The sequence below is a fragment of the Budorcas taxicolor genome, chromosome 9 (genome assembly GCF_023091745.1).
Source record: "Budorcas taxicolor isolate Tak-1 chromosome 9, Takin1.1, whole genome shotgun sequence".
In the NCBI taxonomy this organism is placed as follows: domain Eukaryota; kingdom Metazoa; phylum Chordata; class Mammalia; order Artiodactyla; family Bovidae; genus Budorcas; species Budorcas taxicolor.
In genome coordinates, this window is record NC_068918.1 from 33,335,769 (window position 1) to 33,354,780 (window position 19,012).

Here is a 19,012-nt window from a genome sequence, read left to right on the forward strand (position 1 = left end):
TTGAGTTTCTTTTTTCTCTGCCTGGTTAATGCTTGTTCCACCACCATTATTTCAGCTCAAGTAGGACAATTATTATTTCAAGCGCTGTCTAGATAATACTGTCCTAAGGGTTACTCTTTATCTGTATAGGCTCCTCTTTATAAATTCCTTGTAGTGATGCCCTGATAGCTCCTCATTAAACAAATATGTGTGGCACCTTGCTTTGTTTACACAGAAATGACAATATCTCAAATCTTAAAAAGAGAAGTGCCTTTTAACAGGGAAAAAAAAAAAAATGCTTGAATGGTATTTGGATGACTGTGTCCTTTTCAAAACAAACAAAAAAAATATCAAAAGAATTGATGTTAAAACAACTATGTGCACCAAACTAATAAAGATGATGACTAGAAAAACAGCACTGAAATGTGTACAAATAATTTCTCAAGGTTGGTGATATGGCACCTTAATATGAGAAATCTTATTAATATGAAGACCATAACATCCAGCCAGGAAATATCTCACCATTCCAGAAAACACTGCCAACTTGCACACATTATACTTCAGAAGGTGTTCTTTTTGCGCTGAGAAGTCTCACGACTTGATTTATGCAGCCTTGACAGCAGGAGGTTAGTCCTGCCTAGATCTGCCGGATCTTTGTTAAACTCTCCAACCCCTCTGGGGCCTCCTGGGTGGCTCAGTGGTGAAGAATACACCTGTGATGCAGAAGACATGAGTTTGACCCCTCGGTTGGAAAGATCCTGTGGTGAAGGACATGGCACCCCACTCCAGTATTCTTGCCTGGAGAATCCCATGGACAGAGGAGACTGGCGGGCTCCAGTCCAGCGGGTTGCAGAGTCAGATGCAACTGAGCACTCACACATACTATCCCCTCTACGGCCAAATAATGATGGTTAATATAGTATTCTTTTGGAGGGCGTGTCATATTTTTAACAGGGTTTGTAAAAACAATGACTCAACAACAACAAAAGTCAACATGGCACACCAGAGACAAGACTGCACCCTCTCCCCACTTTGACGCATCTAGCTCTGCATATCTAATAGGGCTCCAAATCCTCGAGATATCCAATTCTGGAGATTCTGGACCTGAAAACGTCTCAAAACAAACCATATCATATCTGAGTGCCTACAATGTGAAAAGCACTATCCTGGGTTTATTTCTAGGAATTCTTCTAAGTTCAATTGGAGAGTAGAAAACCTCAACAAAATTGGCATTAAAAACATTTGACTTATTGCCTGCAGCACAGAAAACCAAACTGAAAATTATGGAGATAGGTTAAAAATACAACATTAGAAGAACATTAAGAAGTAGGAAATCATTATCATTAGCATCATCATTATTGTTAATAAGCACCACTGAGTGTAAGAATTAATACCACTCCAAGGTAATACATTAAAACTGCAAAGGAATCTCCATAAGATGGTAAGGATTATTGGAATGGATTAATTATACCAACCACCTGGAATTGAGTAAATAGAGACTATAATCTTTAAGCAATTAGTTGGCATGCAACTAAGATGTCCAATTGTTTATTAGACATCTAAAATTTGAGAAGCATCAAGAGTTACCCTTTTAGGAATGAAACAACTGGATTTGACCCTGCCAACAAAATTAACATCATGAATGAGTTAGTGTAGTTTAGAACCTTCCATTCAGAAAGACCCTAAATATTTCTAGAATTAGAATGTCTTGCCCAGGTACTTCATTCTAAAGTTTTCAGTTTAACTCTGCATGATAGAGAGCAGTCTAGAGTCTGTACAAAACAGGACTGCTTCTTTGGTTTTTAAGTCTGAGGTAAATGAGTCTTCAAAGCCTCCTTCACAGACCTTGGCTGGCTAATTATCTCCTAGCATCTACCCTCACCATAAGATTATTCAACCTGGCTAGACTCTCTAGCTCGTTTTCAGGGTATCTAAAGTTTCTGAATGAAGGTAATGAGAGGTTTTTAGATTTTTCTTGTAAAATCTAAATCTATGCTTTAGATTTTACAAGAAGCCATGGCAATATTTTGAATTACTAGGCTTTGTTTATAATGACTACCAAAACTTGTTTATCTTTAAGCCAGTTCTAGTCAGATTCTAGAAATATGGGAACAAGTGAGCTGAACAATGCATTATATTAGCCTAATAAGAAAGCTCATATTCTCCATGTCCAGAACACAGGCAGCAAAACACTTTCCAAAAACATGTTGTATATAAATGTATGTGTGTGTGAATATTTCACTAGTTAGTTTCTTTAAGGAGCTTTTGGTTGGACAGTATCTAGTTTAACACGGTTCTTTATTTTTAAGTAACCATGTATAATTAATCTTTTAAGATGATAAACAATGAGGAAATTTTAACCGCACAAGCAGCTAGTCTTTTGAAATGCTTAACCTAGGTATTAACAACCCAGCAGACACTGAAAAACATATTGGCAGGGGGAAGAAAATCAGCCCAATGGTTGCTAGAATTATTTCAAAGTCATTTGTTAAAATAATGCTAAAAAAACCTGTTCTAATTTCCCACTGCAGAAGGCATTTCCTTAGCTAGTTCAAAACAATGGAAAATTAAACATTATTGCTAATGCCTCAGACATTATGATATCTGATTGTATAGACTACAGAAGGTAATAAACATATGTGGCCAAGACTGATACATGTTTCTATCTTTTTGTATTTTTAATATAATGACTTTGTAAGAATGTATACGATAATAATAAACTGATTAGTAACAATACTACCAGAATCATTGAAAACAGGAGCTGACAGACTAGTTAATGTAATTGAGCCATCCTGAGCATCCCTCAGTAGAGGGCAGTATTTGCTACATCTGGTGGGAGGAAAGTCTGTTATAAATTTCTTTGGCTTTGAGACCTATCCAGAAGAATGTGAAAGATTACTCCCATAGGATGCAATATGAGGTTCTATGCCCTTTGCTACTGGTTCCACATGTGAATAGGAAATGAAAGGTCAATCAGTGCTAACTTTACCCTTTGCATTTCAGGGGCATGAAAAGTAATATTTAGGACACTAAAAAGTAACTTTGTAAAGAACTTTAGAATAGCAGAGGAAGTGCTTTAAATTTGAGACTGATGGCTTCTGAAAGTGTTAAAAAGTCTAACAAATGAAGAGGCTTTATTTTGCTTTGTGAGTATTCACTGGGAAAAACTGAATCCTCTTAGAGGTGAATATTAGAAAAGCCTAAACAAAGCAAGAAATGTAGATATCAAAGAGTTATTTTTCCTTGTACTCTTCTGCTTTTCAAATCATGGAAATATTCAGCGAAAAATGCTAACTTTACATTCTAAGGATATTAAAATGTGAAACAGAACAAGGTTATATGCCCCTTGTACTGCTGGTTACACAAAGGGCCAACTCCTTGAAACTGATTAAAACCAATAGAATTCTTCATTCCATCTTCCTGTCAAAAAGACAACTTTGAACTATCTACTCCCCAAGTTTTAAAAAAAGATACAACATTCGTGAAAGGCTTGAAAGTTAATCTATCCACTTAACATTGAAAACTATTTCTCTAGATCAAATCAAATAATAAAGAGAAAAGCTTAGTTGAAAGTACTTTTTTTTAATCTCTACAGCACTAGTTTCACTGAATTGTAATTTGTCATTATGCCCCCAGCTTATATATAAGAATCTGCGCAATACAAACCTATACTAGTAGCAGGAATGTTGCTGGGAAAACGTCCACTGGCATCTCTCAGATGTTCCTCTATGAAAGGTCCAAGTGCTATGCTGTGCTTTTGTCGCTCAGTGACTCTCTGCGACACCATGAACTGTAGCCCGCCAGGCTCCTCTGTCCATGGGGATTCTCCAGGCAAGAATACTGGAGTGGATTGCTATGCCCTCCTCCAGGGGATCTTCCCAACCCAGGGATCAAACCCAGGTCTCCCACATTCCAGGCGGATTCTAAGGATATTCCCTGAGCCACCAGGGAAGTCCAAGAATACTGGCACGGGTAGCCTATCTCTTCTCTGGGCAGCCTATCCCTTCTCCAGGGGATCTTCCAGACCCAGGACTCAAACCAGGGTCTCCTGCATTGCAGGTGGATTCTTTACCAGCTGAGCTACCAGGTAAGCCCCATCTTCACTTCTTCTGAAGGACTAACTTGCTTCTGTCTTCTAACTTACTATCCTTTCCCCTCTTTGGCTGAAGGGAGAGTGAGTGTTGATTTAATCATTCCATTTTAAGAACTTCGTAGAAGTTTCTGACCTGAACTGATAGATACTAACTTTTCCTGTCTTTCAACTTTACTATTCTCTATTTTCTCTTTGCTCTAATTTTTTTAAGTCTATTTAATTCTATTTGTGTGTGTAAGTGGGGGTCTGTGTATACATATATGTACACATACACACAAAATACTTCTTGGAATCAAGTAAGATATAAATAAACATACACCAAAATTAACTCTTTTTCTATTTCTTTTTAAAGCTTATTTTGTTACTTATTTTGCTTTTAAAAAGGAAATAAAAGAGAAACAGGGAAATAAAATGTCAGCAAGAACTTCAGATAATAAACAGCGTGCGCTTGTGCTCTGTCGCTCAGTCATGTCCGACTCTTTTTAGACCCCGTGGACTGTAGCCCACCAGGATCCTCTGTCCATGGGGCTTCCCAGGCAAGAATACTGAAGTGGATAGCCATTTCCTTCTCCAGGGGATCTTCCCAACCCAGGGATCGGACCCAGGTCTGGATTCAGATGGCAAACCATCTGAGCTACCAGGGAAGCTCTAAATAATAAACAGCAGTGCCTCTCAGTTTTGTTAGTTAACAAGTATGCACTGAACACCCATCAGTTACATAGTACTAAATGTAGAGAGCAGTATTCTTAGAGAAGGTGGGTTTTTCAATGGAAAAGGAAATTGTCCGGTGTAGGAAAGCAGAAATCTATTTCATAAATGTGGAATTAAATGGAATTTGGTGAAAGAAGAAGCTTGACGAAAGCAAACCATCACTGGCCTTAATAAAGCAGTGAAGGAGATTAGAAAATGTATTGTGGAGGCTGCAGCAGTCCAGAATGAAGTGAATATTTGAAAATTTGGATTTGCATTAGGACACGATAGAGAAATGTAGAAAGTTCAGGGAAGAAGCTGATAATACCAAAATGTATGCAAGATAATTTTTATATATTCATGTAAATGTGTATAATAATTTGCTGTTTACAGAGTTTCTACATAAAGCTGAAAGCTGTAAAATTAGATTAAGATGAGGTGCTTGTTATAGTCTATTAAGACCTTCTACAAAGCAATATCCAAATCCCAAGATGCTACCATCTAGTAAGTTACTTCCATGTTTAAAAATTCTTTAAAAGAGTGGGAAATACTATTGTTGCTACTGAACCTTTGATTCATCTACGCTAGCACCTTTCTCTGGTTCCTTCAACTGACTCTCGTGATAATGTATTTTCCAACCCCACCCCTACGTCGCTTCCATTTTCTATGTCAGTTCAGGTGATTTCATTGACCCCCTGAGGCTCCAAATTAACACACCCCTACAAATATCTTCCAGGTCTATAACTTCCGTACTAGACTTCCAATCATTTGTAACAGCCCTTCTCTTACCTCTGGTATTTCTGTTAAGGGTCTTGCTGTCCCTCTGGTCATCCAAACTGAAAATGTCAGAGCTCTCAGTGACTCGCCTTGGACCTAAGATCCTTCTATATCCAGTCCCACAGATCTCTCTCATATTCATCTGTTCTTTCAATCTATTGTGAAAATTTGGTTTCTTTCTCTGGGTGATGGGGCAACTAGGAGCTGAAATCCAGTCCACGCTCAGTTTGCTAAGCCATGCACCTTGATGAGGGGAAGCATCATCCATCAAAAGGAAAGGGCACACTTTTTTCCACATAATGGCATTACTGCTCACTTAGGTCCATGTCCATCCTCAAGGGCAGCTTTATCTAATGCATACAAGGCTCCACATATGGTAGCAGCAGAGCCAATCCTGTATTTCTTTGCCAGATTATCCCATACAGATCTGCTAAAAAAAAAAAATAATGACTAGTTTGCTTTATGCTGAAGAAGGTTCTCATCCAAACTCTACTACCTGATAATGCAAGCCCCTTTACACTGACTTCAACCTTCTATCCTGCCTGAGTGCACATCACTCTCCCACACAAAAGTTCCAGCCAAGACTCTTAAATTCTCTAGATAGAAAATTCCGAATCATCAGTTTTTTCCTTTCAGCACTTGAAAGATGCTGTTGTATAGTTTTCAGGTTTCCATCACTTTCAATGAGAAGTTGGTCCTTAATTATATCCTTGTTCCTCTAGCTGCTTTGAAATTTTCTTTATCTTTGATTTTCAACAGTCTGACCATGATATGCTTAGGAGTGATTTTCTTTCTATCTGCTATCTCAAAGTTTTTTGAGCTTCAAGAATCTGTAAAATTACATCTTTTACTAAGTTTCAGCCATTTTTTCTTTACAAATTTTTTCTGCCATACTCTCTCGCCTTTTTCCTTCTGGGATTCCAATGCCATATGAGTTAAACCTTTAGATATAGTTTAAGTCATGAGGCTTTGTTTTAAAAAATCTTTTTCTGTTTTTCAGATGGCATAATTTCTCTTCATCTCCAGACCTCCCTCATGGTCCAGTGGTTAAGAATCCACCTGCCAATTCAGAGGACACGAGTACAGTCCCTGGTCCCTGAAGATTTCATATGCTGAGGGGTAAACAATCCCACATGCCTGAAGCTCACTCCCTAGAGCCTGTGTGGAGCCTGTGCTCTCCAGGAGACGCGACCTCAATGGGAAGCCCGTGCACTGCAACTAGAGAAGCCCCTGCTCCCCGCAACTGAAGAAAGCGCAAGCACAGCAGCAAAGACCCAGCACAGCCAAAAATGATAAATAGTTTTAAAAATTTCTATTGATCTATCTTTAAGTGTACCTACAGAAGCAGAAGATATTAAGAAGAGATGGCAAGAATACACAGAAGAACTGTACAAAAAAGATCTTCACGACCGAGATAATCACGATGGTATGATCACTCATCTAGAGCCAGACATCCTGAAATGTGAAGTCAAGTGGGCCTTAGAAAGCATCACTACAAACAAAGCTAGTGGAGGTAATGGAATTCCACTAGAGCTATTTCAAATCCTGAGGGATGATGCTGTGAAAGTGCTGCACACAATATGCCAACAAATTTGGAAAACTCAGCAGTGGCCACAGGACTGGAAAAGGGTCAGTTTTCATTCCAATCCCAAAGAAAGGCAATGCCAAAGAATGCTCAAACTACTGCACAGTTGCACTCATCTCACACGCTAGTAAAGTAATGCTCAAAATTCTCCAAGCCAGGCTTCAGCAATACGTGAACTGTGAACTTCCTGATGTTCAAGCTGGTTTTAGAAAAGGCAGAGGAACCAGAGATCAAATTGTGAGCATCCTCTGGATCATGGAAAAAGCAAGACAGTTCCAGAAAAACATCTATTTCTGCTTTATTGACTATGCCAAAGCCTTTGACTGTGTGGATCACAATAAACTATGGAAAATTCTCAAAGAGATGGGAATACCAGACCACCTGACCTGCCTCTTGAGAAATCTGTATGTAGGTCAGGAAGCAACAGTTAGAACTGGACATGGAACAACAGACTGGTTCCAAATAGGAAAAGGAGTACGTCAAGGCTGTGTATTGTCACTCTGCTTATTTAACTCATATGCAGAGTACATCATGAGAAACGCTGGGCTGGAAGAAACACAAGCTGGAATCAAGATTGCCGGGAGAAATATCAATAACCCCAGATATGCAGATGACACCACCCTTATGGCAGAAAGTGAAGAGGAACTAAAAAGCCTCTTGATGAAAGTGAAAGAGGAGAGTGAAAAAGTTGGCTTAAAGCTCAACATTCAGAAAACGAAGATCATGGCATCTGGTCCCATCACTTCATGGGAAATAGATGGGGAAACAGTGGAAACAGTGTCAGACTTTATTTTGAGGGGCTCCAAAATCACTGCAGATGGTGATTGCAGCCATGAAATTAAAAGACGCTTACTCCTTGGAAGAAAAGTTATGACCAACCTAGATAGCATATTCAAAAGCAGAGACATTACTTTGCCGACTAAGGTCTGTCTAGTCAAGGCTATGGTTTTTCCAGTGGTCATGTATGGATGTGAGAGTTGGACTGTGAAGAATGCTAAGCGCCGAAGCATTGATGCTTTTGAACTGTGGTGTTGGAGAAGACTCTTGAGAGTCCCTTGGATTGCAAGGAGATCCAACCAGTCCATTCTGAAGGAGATCAGCCCTGGGATTTCTTTGGAAGGAATGATGCTAAAGCTGAAACTCCAGTACTTTGGCCACCTCATGCGAAGAGTTGACTCATTGGAAAAGACTCTGATGCTGGGAGGGATTGGGGGCAGGAGGAAAAGGGGATGACAGAGGATGAGATGGCTGGATGGCATCACCGACTCGATGGACGCGAGTCTGGGTGAACTCCGGGAGTTGGTGATGGACAGGGAGGCCTGGTGTGCTGCGATGCATGGGGTCGCAAAGAGTCGGACACTACTGAGCGACTGAACTGAACTGAACTGAACTCTCTTATCATTTGCAATCTAGTGTTAAGTACATATGGTGAACTTAAAATTTTTTAGTCTAGAATTTCTAATTTCCAGAAGTCTTAGAATTTTCATTTGGTTCTTTTTTTATAGTTTCAATTTCTCTGTTATGATTTCCTTTTTGTTCATTCAATACCAGTATATAGCTCTTTTATTTTCCTGAGTATAAATATAACAGCTACTTCAAAATCTTTGCCTATAATTCTATCATCTGTGTCATTTCAGGTTCAGTTTCTGTCGATTACCTTTTTACCTTTTTCTCTTTTAAAATGGGTCAGATTTACCTATGTCTAGACACATCTAGTAATTTTTTATTATATTCTGAATATTGTGGATGATATTTTGTAGAGACTTGAGATTCTTTTATATTCCAACAAAGTATATTGATTTTGTTGTTGTAGCTATCATAGCAGATAATTAATCTGGGTAGTCTCAAACTCCAGACTCTATCTCCTCTGTGATGGGCAGTGACTAAAAATCTCCGTTCAATTTATTTTTAGCCTTAGTTGCACATACATAGTTTAACCCAAGGGTTAGGGTTAGGGGTTAGGGTTAGGGTTAGGGTTAGGGTTAGGTTAGCCACCCCTTGCGCCCTCCCAATCCTTTCCTGCACCAGCAGTGTCTCCAGCCCTGCAGCCTTCAATGCTCAGTCCCTCTCTGATTACCGACAGAAGTCTGGTCATACAGACCCTATGGTACTAATTATAATCTGCCTCACATGCTATATTCTACTCATATTTTCTCCTCTAAACTAAGTGGTGACTGACTTTTATTCATCTGCCTACAGCACCTAGAACTATGCCAGCTTTCCATTAAGTACAGTAGGTTTCACTTTCCACAATTTCAATTAACTGTGGTGAACCCTGGTCTGAAAACATTAAATGGAAAATTCCAGAAATAAACAATTCATAAGTCTTTAAACTGCACATTGTTCTGTGTGGTGTGATGAAATCTTGCACTATCCAGTTCAGAATGTGAATCACATCTTGGTCAAGGGTATTCGGCCCAGTAGTCACTTAGTAGCCATCTCAAGTATCAGATCAATTCTCTGGATATCCCAGTGCTTATGTTTAAGTAACCCTTATTTTACTTAATAATGGCCCCAAAGTGCAAAAGTAGTGATGTTGGTAATTCAGATATACCAAAGTGAAATTGTAAGGTGCTTCCTTTAAATGAAAAGGTAAAAGTTCCCAACTGAATAAGGAATGAAAAAAAATTTTATGCCGAGGTTGCTAAAATCTATGGTAGGAGTGAATCATCTCCTTGCAAAATTGTGAAGGAAAAAGAATTTCATGCTAACTTTGCTGCTGTATCTTAAACTGTAAAAGTAACAGCCACAGTGCACGACAAGTGCCTAGTTAAGATGGAAAAGGCTTTACATTTGTACAATAAGATACTTTGAGAGAGAGACCATATTCTTAAAAATTTTATCATAGTTGTTGTTGTTCAGTCACTAAGTTGTGTCTGACTCTTTTGCAACCTGGTGGATAATTAACCTATTTTATTATTAGTTACTGTTGTTATTGTCTTACTATGCCTAATTTATATAAACTTTATCATAGATATGTATGTGAAGGAAAAACAATTGTATATATAGTATTCATGGTTTCAGGCATCCACCCACTCTTAATTGCAAGTATCCAATATGTTTCAGGATTGGAACATATCCCCCACAGATACAGGGGGACTACTGTACTCAGTGAATATCTATTGAATGACTGGGGGAAAGGGCTATGAATATTAATATAAAATGGGTGGGACTCTCTCTGCTACCCTGCTTTATTTGAAGATTACTCCAATAACTAGCATGTTGGCTTATTTATTTAGCAAGCTTCCTTCCTGAAAGGATAACATTCTCAAGAGGAGATACTAGTTGCCTATCTACTAGAACATGCTGGTGAAAGTTGTAACCTTTTCTAGAGTTTACTGCCCCATTAGTTTTCCTAAAACATTGTTTTATGTACCATGTTCTGCTCAAAACCTCTGCAGGTGACTCTCTGTGAATCAGGGAGAGAAGTCTACGCTGCTCTGCCTGATATTATGGCCAACCTGTCTGGGATTTTCGTTCTTACTTCCCTTTTCTCTCCAACATGGCACTCTGCTCTCATTAGGCAAGTATCTTTTCTTTCTCCTGTAACATTGTTGCTTGCCTTCAGATCATCTTCAGCCTGCTCTTCTGAATTCTACTTGTCTTTCAAGGTCAAGATCACTTTTCTCCTTAAATCTCATGTCTCCTGAGTGCCTTCCTAATCCTTATCATCCTGACCTCCTGATGTACTCATAATATGTATTTAAAGAACACAGCTCTTTAAAATAGAGTGTTATAGCTGACAAGAGTGTAAGAAATTAGCTAATCACATGCATTTTACAGATGAGGCACAGTACTTGCACCCAGAGAGATTAAGTGACCTAAGGCCACTCAGCTACACAGTATCTGAGTAACAACTGGGATTCATATTTTTTGATTCAGCTAGACCTCTTTCCACTCTACTGCATTGTCTGGTATTTGATTCAGGTTATTTCCCTTATTAAATTGTAAACTCTTCGAAAGAAACTCCTTCCACTCCTTTTATATTCCTCATAACACTGTGGCATATTGATATGGAGGCACTTAAGAAATAGTTGCTGACCACTGAATCATTGTAAACTTGGGAGGGAAATCTTATAAAACATATGCTTTTTGATTAATAATAGAGTTAAATAGTACTTGATCCTTGACAACAAATAATGTTGTTCTGGTTCTATAAGAATGAAGCCAGTAGCCATGGTAGTTGCTGACCTTTAACATGCTCTGAAAGGAGTTCAGGGTGGAGATCAGGAAGGAAGCACTCTGTGCTCTGGGAAAACCGGCAGGACAAGCCTTCAGATAGATATTTTTGGGAAAAAACTTTATGAACCGAATTTCTTGCATCTTCTCATACTTAGAAAAGCATGAAAATCATTAACAGAGGCATCTGCTCCTCAAGACTAACAGCAACCTTGGTATATGCTTAATTGCACATATCTTCTTAGCCAAAATTACATATATACTGACCTAGCCCTTACCTCTTCAGAGGAGTCCCTCAGAGCTATCTGAGAGGTTGTCTCCAGGCTATAGTCCTCAGAAACTCCCCAAATAAAACTGAACTCACAGCTCACATTGTTCTCTTTTTCTAGCTGATACCCTAAAATATGTGGAAATCTCGTAATTTCTTAATACTATCCCTCACTTCTAGCTTTTTTCTCAAAATCTTTTTCCTGACTCAACAGTATCTTCAAAAGTTATTTTAAGAAACAAAACAGTATATTCTAATAATTCTCCTACTTCTTTCTATAAAATATTTACATCTCAAAGTAATAATAGGTCTAGTGGAGAAGGCAATGGCACCCCACTCCAGTACTCTTGCCTGGAAAATACCATGGATGGAGGAGCCTGATGGGCTACAGTCCATGGGGTCGCAGAGTGTTGGACACGACTGAGCGACTTCATTTTCACTTTTCACTTTCATGCATTGGAGAAGGAAATGGCAACCCACTCCAGTGTTCTTGCCTGGAGAATCCCACGGATAGGGGAGCCTGGTGGGCGGCCGTCTATGCGGTCACACAGAGTCGGACACGACTGAAGTGACTTAGCAGCAGCAGCAGTGAGATGTACCTTACTGAATATTTTAATTAGCAATGTAGGAAGTAATTACTAATTTTGAGTTAACTGATCCAATCTAGGGGAAGATACTATGAAATATATCAAATCATATACCTTACAATGAGAAACAGAAAAACTTTAAAATTACAAATCAAAGGAATATTTTGGTTAAACAATTTGTTGTTAAAAAAAAAAAATCAAGCCAATCGGAGGCTGGCATAAGGAAAACCATCAGTATTAGAGCTCTTTTAAAAAATCAAACAAGTACTTTTAAAGTGTTTTATAGTCATGTTAATTGATTGGCCTGCTGCTACTGCTGCTAAGTTGCTTCAGTCATGTCCAACTCTGTGCGACCCCATAGACGGCAGCCCATGAGGCTCCCCTGTCCCTGGGATTCTCCAGGCAAGAACACTGGAGTGGGTTGCCATTTCCTTCTCCAAAATATTTCTTTGAACCCCTTTTGCGGTGGCGGCAATTCCCTTCTCCAGGAGATCTTCTCAACCCAGGGACTGAACCCAGGTCTCCTGCATTGTAGGCAGACACTTTACTGTCTGAGCCACCAATTGATTGGCCTAGATTTTCCTAACCCTTTACCCATCATTTCATTACACAGGTCTTCTGTTTAGGGAACTATTCCTGACTATTATTTAAGGCTATGATACATGTATTATTAAAAGCCAAGTGAGACCATGTACTTTAAATTTCCATTTTACAAAGTTAATAACCTCCTTAATCTAAATTTTTAATTCACATTTCTTAAGCATTTTTGGCACAATAGACACACTCCTTCCAAAGACCAAAGCAAGTATTAAATACTAGTTTGTCTGGCTTTCCTACAGTGGAAGTGATTTTGAGAGGAATCTGAGGAGTTGCATCTACTACTCGATCTGAGCCTCAAAATAATTTTATTTCTAAAAGGAAAAAAAAGGACATGTTGAAGGTGTACAGTTCTTAGCACACTTCCTCTTCCCTTGAGACCCTCTGGGAATCCTGAAGCAACTTCTCTCCAGTTATAGGGACTGAGGACATTTTAAATTATTTAAGTTAGCAACGACATAAATATAATTCAAGAAAATGAAAGCAAATTTTTTCCCTAAGAGAGGCTTCAAGCAGCTATGTTTGAGAAGTCCATGGCCTGAAGAGCTTAAATTTTTTGTTGTCATACTCGCTGCATCAGCTAAGATGTTCTTACTCCAGTCTAGGAACAGAAGCTGAGCAAGACTACTTAGTCTCACAATGTGTCTGTGTGAAAACTTCCCATGTGAAGAAACTAGGAAGGTGCCCTCTCCACCCAGTTTTACTCCAGTCCTTCAGATTATTTTTATCTCCATTTGTATCATGAAAATGACCACAATTATTCTAAGTGGCCACAGTTTTCTAATTTCTAATCTAGCCCCTTTTAAATGGGCAATTTCTCTTAAAAGTCTTTTTTCCTTTAAAATAGTAAACACACACACACACAAAACATAACTTTTAACCCAATATATAGTTATTCCCCTAGAAAAGACTAATTATCATCAACAATTAGTAAAACTGATCTTTCAGTCTAACTTCCAACCTTACAGCAAATTCTTATTCTTTCATTTTAAAAATTTCAGGATAATTATGTAGATTCAGGTTAAAAGTTACTAGCATATACCTTAACTTGTTAAATCAAATTATGGTGTGGGTCAATTATGAGGTTTTTTCCCAAAAACTTTCCTCATAATCCGGAGGGCCCATATGAAACAGTTGGGTCCAGGTATGTATGTTGAAGCTTACCATCTTAGTGCATATGTCTTAAATTCCTTCTCATACATTTAATTGCACCCCTCAAACTGGCACAGCAAGGCAAGCAAGAGTTTGTAGGGAGAATTCAAGACTGGATAAATGGTGGTTAGATAAGATGGCTTTCAAGGTGACTTTCAACACCAAGACTATGACTTTTTACCTAAAAGGTCGACTGGGAATGAGGTCAGGGAAACATAAAGGACAGAAAGACCTAAGACTCATTTTTGACATTGGATTTACCTTCCTCCCTACAATAATTTGACCCATTCTCTACCCAGCTCCTTGGAATCTCATTTCTGCCCTACCTGTTCCTATGCTTTAGCCAGGGTGGTAGACTGCCTTATTCAGGCAGAGGTCAGAATATCTGGGGAACAGACACACATGGATCAGCCATGTTACCAGAATGGTTTTGCTGCCAGGAAGGTAAATAGCCAAGGAGATTCTTGGGCTGCCTCAGCTCTGGTGATTAATGCCCTTATTCCCTGATGCTAATCACCGCCACTGGCATCTAAACACCATCAGCCTTGACTCTCGGCCAAACAGTGGAGATAAAAGCTATTCATCCTTTAGTATTTACTGAGAGTGTACCAGGTACACAAACCAGAAGTAGTCCCTATTCAGTGGTTTCATTTGGAATACAACAAATGAAATAGAGAGAGAACAAAGAACGAGAAGGGAAATCTCTTTTAGCAACACTCCCCAAGAGATTCTGTTTGATACAATTTGATAAGTCTAACAATATACATATTAATATGACATAATCAAGACTAACAGACAGTTGAAAAGCAAAACACATATCTGATGGATCTCCATTCCTTGAATACTAAGAACCACAGAAGAAAGCTAATGAACAAAAAGTTGACAGTGAACAACATATACACCCATGCATATGCATCAATGGATATATTTTTCTGCTCAGACTTTTTGCAAACACACCTGGCCACCGGTCATTATTTTTAAGACACAAATAACAAACTACTCTTGCAAACAGTTACTTGTGAGCACAGTTATCAGCTGAGGAAACAATTTTCTGCAGGTGTAAAAATTACATTTCTCAATAAGGAAAATTTAGGTATAGTCAGTTCACTCATTAAGCCTTTAGAATTCAGTTTTGGTTTGCTTTCTTTGAATAGAGGGCACTTTCATTTTAGGTTCACAGAAATTTAACTCTAAAGAAAGTAGTTCCCAAACTTTATGGTTTCAGGACTCCCTAACACTCTTAAAAATTATTGAAGAACCCACGAGCTTTAGTTTCTGCAGGTTTTATCTCCCAATATTTACTGTATTAGCAATGAAAACTGAGAAAATTCTAAAATATTTATTAATTTATTTTAAATAGCAATGATAAAACTTATAGTCAACCTATAAAAATAACAAAAATAAAACTTTTGTGAAAATAATTATATTTTCTAAAATGAAAATAATTTTGTAAGAGGAATATTTTTATAAAATTGTTTTATACTTTTTGCACATCTTTTTAATGCCTGGCATGATAGAAGATAGTGGAATTCTCATACCTGCTTCTATAGTCAAAATACTGTGACATGTTGCTTTAGCTGAACCAACCATAGGTTGGTTGAAGAAAATCTAGCCTCACACAAATATGTAGTGGAAAAGGGAAAAGTCTTTTAACAGCCTTATTAGATAAATGTGGATTTTCTTCTTTGCTGCTATATGAAAACTCAATAAGAACTTCCTTTCAAAGAGCTCACTAAGGAAAAAGGAGGAAAAGGGTAACTTCATTGTGGAGAAGCCCAACAAACACTACATCAGACAAGTGTGATCAAGGTTAACATCAACAGTGACAAGTCATGTTAATAATATGTACCTTTGATATGACTTGATGAAAATAACACTTGACCTCTGTGGGCTTCCTCCTCAAGTCCACATTTCCAGTCAAGATAGGAGAAAACACCAGACAAATCTCAATTGACGGACATTCTACAAAATAACTGACCAGTATGCCTCAAAATTGTCAGGGTCATCAAATGCAAGGAAAGTCTGAGAAACTGTTACAACCAAGAGGAATCTAAGGAGGCATGATGACTAAAGGTAATGTGGTGCCCTGGATGGGATCCTGGAACAGAAATTGAATACTGGGTAGAAACTAAGGAAATCTGAATAATATATGGACTTTAGTTAACAATATCAATATAGGGACTTCCCTGGTCCAATGGTTAAGAACCGGCCTTCCAATGCAGGAGACGCAGGGGTGATTCCTGGTCAGGAAACTAAGATCCCACATGCCACAGGGCAACTAAGCCCAAGCTACATAACTACCAAGACTGTGCACCATGCAACTGAGACTTGATGTATCTAAATAATAAATGAATAAATTTAAAATAATATCAATAATGGCTCATTAATTACAATGAATATACAATAGTAATGTATGATGTTAATTACAGGGAAAGCTGGATTTGGGAGTATATGAAAACTCTCTAGACTACCATCTCAATTTTTCTGTAAGTTTAAAACTGTTCTAAAAAATAAGTCTATTCAAAATTTTTTTTAAATTTGACAAGACGTAATTTTTAAAATGACAGTTGTAATGCAGAATATAAAACAATACTAGCATATTTTAAAAATTCTGTTATATTAAAATCCATTCATCTTTCTTGTATTTTAAATGGACCTTCATCGTAAGAGTATACATTGGTTATTGGAAAATATTCATTCAAAGAGTTATGGATATCTTCTAAATGTATTTAATTATACAATACCAGATCTTTGTTAATATCACCATCAATCTCATCAGGAAAAAAAAATACTTAAGAACTGGGAAGAGATACCAAGTTCATGGTGGCAGCAACAAGTTTTCCAAAATTCCACTTTTCACTCGTTTGCTCAAATTTTATCATTGGCAACAAATACTGGTAGTTGCTTTCTTAAAATGAAAGAAGTGAACTTTTTCTTTATTCATTTTCAAGAAAATGTCTGTTAAACACTGAGAAAATGTCTGCCAAACCTGAATAACCATAGTCTGTCTATCACTTATCCTTCCAAGTGAAAATGGTGTTCCATGAAAAAAGTAGGTAGTTTAGCTAACAAATCAAACAACTGCACAAATGCTTTTACTAAAGACAACCCTCGTATTTGGAATACAGCAGAAGAACTTTAGATATTCTTCCTTCATGACCATGTTCTCAACAGTTGAGACTGAACAATATTAATCATTTTTACTGCTTCTTCAAGGACATTTTAGAGTGGCACTGTAAGTACACAGGCAATGAAGAATATAACATTGATTGGTGCCATTGCCTTGATTCATGCTAAAGCACCAGCAGTTTTATCCACTAGTGCTTTTGCTCTATTATTGCCAATGTCACCACAATGGAAAAGGCAAACAGTATCCTAGTATTATTAGAGAGAGTTTTGACCTCTAGGACCTTTGAAAGTGTCTCTGGCCCCTGGACTTCTAAGAACCACACTTCAAAAACCACTGACTGCACTAATGATATTTCTGACTTCTCCATTACCCTGTGATTAAGCCAAGTAACTATGTCAAGGAAAGGAAAGAAAACCCTAAAGTTCATGTTATGTCTGAAGAAATGAATCTGCTCCACTTTCCTTTCCACAGCTCTAATGTGGAGGGAGTGATAGGGAACAAAGATCATTCAAACATATTCTCTTTTACCTTCCCACAGTTCTCCAAGGCAGGGCTTCCCAACTTTTTTCATATCATGATTGGGAGGAAAAAAATGATATTTTTTTTACTAAGGAGCAAAGGAATGAGGCTGCCTAAGGCATGAGGTCCCTATCCTGAAGGCACAGGCCCTAGGTTGCCTTTAGGGGAATGGAGAGGTCAGTAGCTGGGCCCATTCCCAGTGGACATGACAAGGTATGTGAGTCGGAGAGTTCTGCACTAAGGTTCTAACAGAGAGGCAGGTCTCTCAGACTGGAGGTTATCTGCTCCCCAGCCAGTTTCATGCTTGACATAAGGCTTAAGGTTTAGCTCAGATGTGACAATTCACAAAGTACCTGATTGTATTTCATGGTAGAACCAGAATTATACTAAAGATTTGATGTAGAATTTTTCCAGGACAGTATTTCAGATATACTGTAGTGATTAAGAGCACAGAATCTGACTCCTAGGCTACCAAGGAGTTCAAGTCTTGGGCTCTGCCACTGACTAGCTATGTGATCTTAGGAAAGTAACTTAATATCTTGGTGCCTCAATTTCTCCACCTATAAATTGGGATAGTAGTACCTCCCTATTGTAAGTATTAAATTAATTAATATATATAAAGTACTTAGAATGATGCCTGTACATGGTAATGTTTGCTATTATTACTATGAAGGTACTATAGGGTCTCCTAATTGAGACTGTTTCTCTGGGCAGGATAGTGTTGAACATTAGATTTGCAGAGAATGGGAATCCCACAGACCAAAAGACCAGATGTTAACTTGCAGGATTTCAGATCTGAGGAACTGTGCTTGGAGCTGGGAGAGGTACAGGAGTCCTCTTCCTGCAAAGTGTTCAATATCTGAACTGACATAGTTTTCAAGGGTTGCAAAGAAATGCAAAATCATCATACCAAGAAAATACTAACAAACAAACAAACTTTAAAATGTAGCCCTTCATGAAATAACAAAGATCAGCATGGAAATAAATAAAATAGAGCCTACAAAGACGATAGAAAAGATCAATAAAATTAGGAACTGGTTCTTTGAAAACAAAATTCACAAACCTTTAGCTAGATTCACCAAGAGAAAAACAGAGGACTTAAATAAAATCAGAAATTAAAGAGGAGACATTACAATTGATACCACAGAAATACAAGGGATCAAAGAGACTATAATGTGTACACAGCAGTATTATTTACAATAACCAAAACATGGAGACAACCTAAATGTCTGGCTGATGAATGGATAAAGAAGATGTGGTCCCTATATATAATGAAATACTATTCAACCATAAAAAACAGGAAAATAATGCCAATATGGATATAATATGCAGCAATATGGATACCATCAGAGATTATCACACTAAGTGAAGTCAGTCAGAAAGAGAAAGACAAATACCATATGGTATTACTTATATGTGGAATCTAAAATATGGCACAAATAAACATAGCCACAAA

At 37.9% G+C, this 19,012-nt stretch overlaps 1 protein-coding gene across 5 annotated transcripts in view; it reads right to left on the reverse strand.

Annotated features, from left to right (window-relative positions):
* Positions 1 to 19,012, reverse strand: part of AFG1L (AFG1 like ATPase) — a 198,635-nt gene that overhangs the window by 23,560 nt on the left and 156,063 nt on the right. Inside the window, exon 11 of one of the 5 annotated variants that reach the window (XR_008199911.1) lies at positions 502 to 692. The exons of the other annotated variants lie outside the window; for them this stretch is intronic. The gene's annotated coding sequence lies outside the window, so the exon portion shown is untranslated. The remainder of the gene's footprint in view (positions 1 to 501; positions 693 to 19,012) is intronic. 5 annotated transcript variants of the gene reach the window in all.